The sequence below is a fragment of the Oryzias melastigma genome, linkage group LG6, assembly GCF_002922805.2.
Source record: "Oryzias melastigma strain HK-1 linkage group LG6, ASM292280v2, whole genome shotgun sequence".
Lineage (NCBI taxonomy): Eukaryota > Metazoa > Chordata > Actinopteri > Beloniformes > Adrianichthyidae > Oryzias > Oryzias melastigma.
The window spans coordinates 4,359,300-4,366,048 of record NC_050517.1 but is presented as its reverse complement, the minus strand read 5'-3'; the positions used below and the strand labels follow the sequence as shown (position 1 = coordinate 4,366,048).

At 46.6% G+C, this 6,749-nt stretch overlaps 1 long non-coding RNA gene across 1 annotated transcript; it reads right to left on the bottom strand.

Annotated features, from left to right (window-relative positions):
• Positions 1-4,485: 4,485 nt before the first annotated feature.
• Positions 4,486-6,643, bottom strand: LOC118598821. The gene is made up of 3 exons (XR_004947989.1): positions 5,368-6,643; positions 4,695-4,793; positions 4,486-4,614 (listed from the first exon to the last, which is right to left on the bottom strand). It is a non-coding gene; the product is annotated as an uncharacterized LOC118598821 (long non-coding RNA).
• Positions 6,644-6,749: the final 106 nt, after the last annotated feature.

The following is a 6,749-nucleotide window of genomic DNA, read 5'->3' as shown; positions in this document are numbered from 1 at the left end:
CTTACCAATGCTGAACGCAACTATGATGTGGGGGATCGTGAGCTATTAGCAATGAAAGCGGCGTTCGGTGAGTGGAGGCACTGGTTAGAGGGGGCTGCTGTACCATTCATTGTCTTAACTGATCACCGCAACTTAGAATACATCCGCACAGCTAAACGACTTAATCCCCGCCAGGCACGCTGGTCTCTGTTCTTTTCTCGATTTCAATTCCAGATCACCTACCGTCCTGGGTCCAAGAACACAAAAGCTGATGCACTTTCCCGGATCCACGACACCATTTCTGAAGCTCCTCCCAATCCTGAACCCATTATCTCGCCAACGCTGGTCTTGGCCCCGGTCCAGTGGGACATCACAACAGAACTTGCTGAACTCAACAACCAACAACCACCGCCTCCGTCTTGTCCAGCTGGCAGAACCTATGTCCCTCCATCTCATCGTCAGCAAGTTCTCAACCTGGTCCACAATACACCTGCTGCCGGTCACCCAGGTACAACCGCCACACAAACACTAATGGCAAATTTCTTCTGGTGGCCCACTCTCCAGGCTGACGTAGCGCAGTACGTGACCCAGTGTCCCACCTGCCAGAAAACGAAGACCCCACGCCAACGTCCAGCTGGCCTCCTGCAGCCACTGCCCATCCCATGTCGGCCCTGGTCCCACATTGCCGTGGACTTTGTAACGGACCTGCCCCGTTCTCAGGGTAACACCGTAATCCTGACTGTTGTTGACAGGTTCTCAAAGTCCTGTCGTCTGATTCCACTGCCTAAACTACCATCTGCACTTGAGACTGCCGAACATCTCCTGCACTATGTCTTCCGATTCTATGGTCTTCCAGAGGACATTGTATCAGATCGAGGGCCCCAATTCACATCCCGGGTGTGGCGTGCCATGTGTGACGGCCTGGGCGTCAACATCAGCCTCACATCTGGTTACCATCCTCAGTCTAATGGGCAGGCGGAACGCATGAACCAGGAGGTGGTTCGTTTTTTGAGGGCATACTGCCACCAGCGACAGGAGGACTGGAGCAGGTTCCTGGTCTGGGCGGAGTACGCCCAGAATTCTCTCAAAAAAGCAGCCACTGGCCTATCTCCGTTCCAATGCGTCTTGGGATACCAACCCCCATTCTTTCCATGGGCTGGGGGTTCTTCAGAGTTGCCAGCTGTCGATGACTGGTTTCGGCGCTGTGAGGAGACCTGGGAGACGGCCCACGTACAGCTCCAACATGCTGTCCGCCGGACCCAGGAACAAGCGGACCGGCACCGCCGCGAGGGCCCAAAACTCCTCCCTGGTCAGTGGGTCTGGCTCTCCACTCGGGACCTGCGTCTCCGTCTACCATGCAGAAAGCTGAGTCCGAGATACGTGGGGCCTTTCCAGATCATCAAACAGGTGAACCCCGTATCTTTCCGACTCAGTTTACCTCCGGAATACCGGATCTCCCCTACGTTTCATGTCTCCCTCTTAAAACCTGCTAGTGGTCCTGAAGACGAGGAGCCTCAGGTGGAGGATTCTGACGGAGCCGCCTCAACCCTTATTGTTGATGGTGAAGAGGCATACCGGGTCAGAGAGGTCCTGGATTCCCGACGCCGTGGGGGACGCATGCAGTACCTCCTGGACTGGGAGGGGTATGGTCCTGAAGAACGATCTTGGGTTGACCATGACGACATCCTCGATCCCTCCCTCATAGCTGATTTCCACCAGCGCCATCCCTCGGCACCAGCCCCACGGCCTCGTGGACGGCCTCGTGGACGGCCCCGGCGACGGCGAGTTTCTCGCTTCCGGAGCCGCTCGTCGGAGGGGGGCTCTGTCATGAATCAACCTGTTTTTCCCTCTGACCACCAGAGGGAGCCATCGCCTGAGTTTTAATCTCTCCTTGAGCCTCATCTTCACTCCATTTCCCACAAGCCTCTGCCCGCTGTCCCCAGACCTCACCAGCTGTGCCTCATTCAAGCAATCACCACCAAACATTTATAAGGAGGCTTCAGGCTGTGCTCAGGTGCGAAGTCTTGTTCTGGTTAATTCCTCCAATTCTGAGCGTTACCTCCTTTTCTCCTGTTCCTGTTTAAGCCTGCTTCGACCCCAGCCTGCCTTTGACCACCGATCTGCCTCAGCCTATGACAAACTCCTCGCCGTGCCTGACCCTCGCCTGTTCTTCACCTATGGCCTGCCTCAGCCTCTGACAAACCCGTTGCCGTTCCTGACCTCTACCAAGTTCACCATGTCAAGCCTAAGCTCCTTAAATAAAAAAAGAACTGCATATGGATCCATCTGACTCTGACTCGTTGTTACACCTGGGGCCTAACATAAAGGTAAATTAAACAAGAATTGTTTAACAAAAACACTGAATGACCCCATAAAAACATAAATTTATTTACAAGACAAAACAATAACTACAGTGAAGCAAAAGGCTTCAGGGTGAACCAAGGCCAAAATAACTAACAAAATCCCAACTAACTCAACCCAGGGAGCTGACCTGCAAAGGAAAAACAGTAAAAGAATGACAAACACTAACCTCTCTGGACTAACAGAAACAGGAGAATAGTCATACTAAAGAAAATGGCAGTTCACCCCTACAGCTTCACTTAACCTAAACACTAAATATTAAACAACAGAGTGAGACCAAAACAGAATACTAAAGAAACTACAAAGTGCGCATAAACTAAAACAGGTGGAGAAGAGCACAGAGCTGCAGTGGCGACAGGTTGCAGCCCAGCTCCCTTCTCGTGGTCTGGAGGGCCAAGTGGTGCTTTTGAAGGCTCCCTCCTTCGGCTTTGACTAATTGGAGCCACACCTCCAGCACCACACCTGAAAGAAATCAAAAGACAGACAGACACACAAAGATCCAAAAACATACATGAGACCCACTCTGACTAAAATGCACCGCACCAAAAAGAAAACACAAAACCAAGTTGTTGCACATTGCTGACCTTTATGTTTAATCTGTGAAGTGTAACCAGACCTTTGAGAAATTCAACTTTGCGAATTTTCATTTAGGGTGCCATGAAACCCAGAACACTGTCTTGTGGGGTCCAGATGACCCTATACTTTCAATCTAAACATGCCAAGGAGAGCAGAAGGAATAATGTCTAAGAATTGCTCCAACAGTGGATCTTTTTGATGAGGTCTACAATTTAGTCTCTGTGTCTTTGGAGAACTCTCTGGTCTTTTCCATGTTAGTAGTGTGAGTCTTCCTGATTGTGTGAGGTGGACAGGTGTTTTTATGGAGCTAACCACCTCAAACAGGATTCTAATTTAGGATATTAAGTGGAGTGCAAATGGACTAGCTAAAGGTGGACTAACTGGTCTGTGAGGGTCAGAATTCTAGCTGATAGACAGATGTTCAAATATATATTTGCAGTAGTAGCATACAAATTAATTATATAAAAAATGATCCAATATAATTTCCAGAATTTATTTTTAGATGATGTCTTTCTCTATGGACATGCACCTAAGATGAACATTTCAGACCCTTCATGATTTCTATGTGGGAGAACTGACAAAATCACAGGATGTTCAAATACTTATTTGTCTCACTATATATTGTGGTATAAGAGCATTTCTCTAATAACCTATACTAGTGTGTTGCATCTAAACAGCACAGAGGTGTTACTCAAAATAAAGAAAAATCTCTTTCTGGCAGTGCAGACCACCCTGCTTTCTTATGCAACAAAATACCATATGTGAAGGGGCTATTTTAAATAGGCACTGACAAAAATCTTCTGGGATTCATCATAACAAAGAAATTAAATCTTCTCTTTTTCTTTGTGAAAGTCATTCTGGAAATGTTCCCTGGCAAGATCAAGCTTTGAAATTCAAATGTGCCAATAGTTGCAGTGTAACAACACTAAGAGAACAATTCTGAGCACAGAGACCAGACAGGAAGGCATTTTCCTTATTCAGACGCTGCCAAAATAATTGAAAGGAACCCCTCTGAGAATAGATCATCAAATGTTTGCTTGAGTTTTTTTCTTTTTCTTTTTTTTTTTTTTAATTGCCAGCTCATAAGTGGCCTTGACAGCTGCATGGAGATCACTCTAGTGTTTCCATCTGTGATGTTCCTGAGAGAGATATAGTATGTCCTTTCCATCAAACTCATTTTGACAGGTGACCTTTGACCTCCACATTCCGATGTGATGACGTAACAATTTGATATAAACTTTATATAAACTTTATATCAAATTGATATAAACTTTATATAAATTTGATATCAAATCGATATAAACTTTATATCAAATTGATATAAACTTTATATAAATTTGATATCAAATCGATATAAACTTTATATAAAACCCCTCTGGGATTCCAAGTCACAAGTCTCTGCATTCCAAGCGACGAGTCTCTGCAGCCTGAGTGCCTGCTTGCAGGAGGGGGAGGGAGACCGGATGCCCTTTTTATGACGGGTCCCCCACCCTTCCCTTGATCCACTCCTCTGAGCTCTTCCGGCCAAGGATGGTGGGATGAACAGGAAATAAAAGAATTCAACCGTTATTCCTTAAGTAGACTTTATTTCGGTTCTGCTTTTGATGCCTTCCGACACCCAATAGTGGCGAGAAAGGAAGCAGAAAGGAGATCCCGCCGTCCGTTTCCTAAGGGGCGCGAACACCAACGGGTCTTCTCCTTGAGGTGCAGAAAAAAAAAAGCGGTGAGATCCCCCATCTGTTTGATACTCACTCTTAACACTTACTGACTGATGATACCTTAATGATCTTAGCTTGCGGGAAAGGAAGAAGCCCGTCGTCTCTTCCTAGGAATAGCCGATCGTTCCGACACCTGTGGACCTTCTGATGGAGAAGCGTCTGAGAATGCAGAAAGAAAAAGGGAAGTTAGACTTCCCCACCAACAACCACCTACAGACCTTAATAGATGATGGGAGAGGAAGCAGGAACCCTATTGTGAACCCGGGTAACACCCCATCAATCGGGTACAACTTTTGTCTCTCCCCCCAACACCCGTGCTTTCTTGGATAAATACTCCCAACACTGACCACGAGTCAGACAAGTCCAGGCATATCCTCCAAGCTTCTGAGCGTCATGTCGCTTTTTACCAACGGAAAGGCCAGAGGTGAGTAAAACTTCTGAATGAAAATCCAACTGATTTGAAACCTTTTTAAGCAAAGCATGTTTTTGTTTTTTAAAGAAACTCAAGCCGATGTGCACCGCATTCAAACAGATAACTTCTTTGATGGTAAGAAATATTTATTTATTTATTTTAACCTTTATATCATTTTTAACCGCCAGTATTTCTTCATTTTTAAATTCACAGACTTTATCGACTTGAGTCAACCCGAATTGGGTAAGGTTCTGTCTCTTATGACACGTATTTTCTTAATGCGCGAGCGTGTGTGTTTAATAAAATAATCATTTGACTTACAGAATTCCTGGGGGAAGTTGAAACTCAGAACCGCGGGGTCCAGAAAAACCCGGCCGTCTTCACCGGACCTCTGAGCGGCGCTGCTCCGAAGCAGGGGAAGCTCTCCCTCAGAAAGACATCCCACCAGGATCAGTCCGTGCGTCCTCCTGGTTTCCCGAACCGCTCCAAGGCTCCAGCGGGGGACTTCAGACCTAACTCGGCCGCAGCAGCCGCCATCACCGGGGGACCGCGGGAAGCCGTCGGTCAAACTCAGATGCTCCAGCAGCAACAGCAGCAGCAGCAGCGACCTACCCCGAGCTTTCCAACCAAACAAACAGAAGGCGTCTCAGACTCAGCCTAACCCCTAGCCTCAGACCATCCTGCAACCCGTCAACGAGCGTGCGGCTCCGGGTAATCCACAGCCAATCTCCGGGGTCCAGGCCGGCGAAAGCCGAAGCGAGGGCCCGACGGGTCCGGAGAAACACGCTGACTCGGAGCTTCAGGATCGGGTTCCAACAACGGAGGCTGCTCCGAAGAAGGGGTAAAGGGAACCCGTCGGTAAGTTTTGATCATTTTTCTTTCTTTTTCCTCCCGTCCTGTGAACCACAGTGCAGCCACTTTGAATCACGCGGTAAATCATGACGTCACATCCTCTTCTTCGACGGTTAAAAAAGACTCGAGATCGCCATCTATCGAATTGGAGTAGTATGTATTTTCTTTGACGGTTAAATGACTCTAGATCCCCACCTGGCGAATAGGAAGAGTATGTTTTTTTCTAGCGAACCCTATCACACACTATGTGTACAGATGTTGTTAAAAAATGCATTTCCTTCTGACTGAAAATCCAACTGATTTGAAACATTTTTAAGCAAAGCATGTTTTTTCTTTTTTTAAAGAAACTCAAGCCGATGTTCACCGCAATCAAACAGATAACTTCTTTGATGGTAAGATTTATTTTATTTTAACCTTTATATAATTTTTAACCGCAAGTATTTCTTCATTTTTAAACTCACAGACTTTATCGACCTGAGTCAATTGGGTAAGGTTCTTTCCCTTATGGCACGTATTTCCTTAATGCGCGAGCGCGCGTGTTTAATAAAACAATCATTTGACTTACAGATTTCCTAGAGGGTGGAGAGAACCACGTCGTCCAAAAAACCCGGCCGTGTTCACCGTATCTTTCAGCGTCGCTGTTCAAAAGCAGGGAAGCTCTCCCTCAGAAAGACGTTCCACCAGGATCAGTCCGTACGTCCTGCTGGTTTCCCGAACCGGTCCATCTTACATTTGTAAGAATTCCCAAAATAAGATATTTTTTAACGTTGGAAATCATTCAATTACAGATTTTAGCAATTTGTTTTATGAAACAAGAACTCTAAATTGCCTGAAAAACTATTTTAATTCTT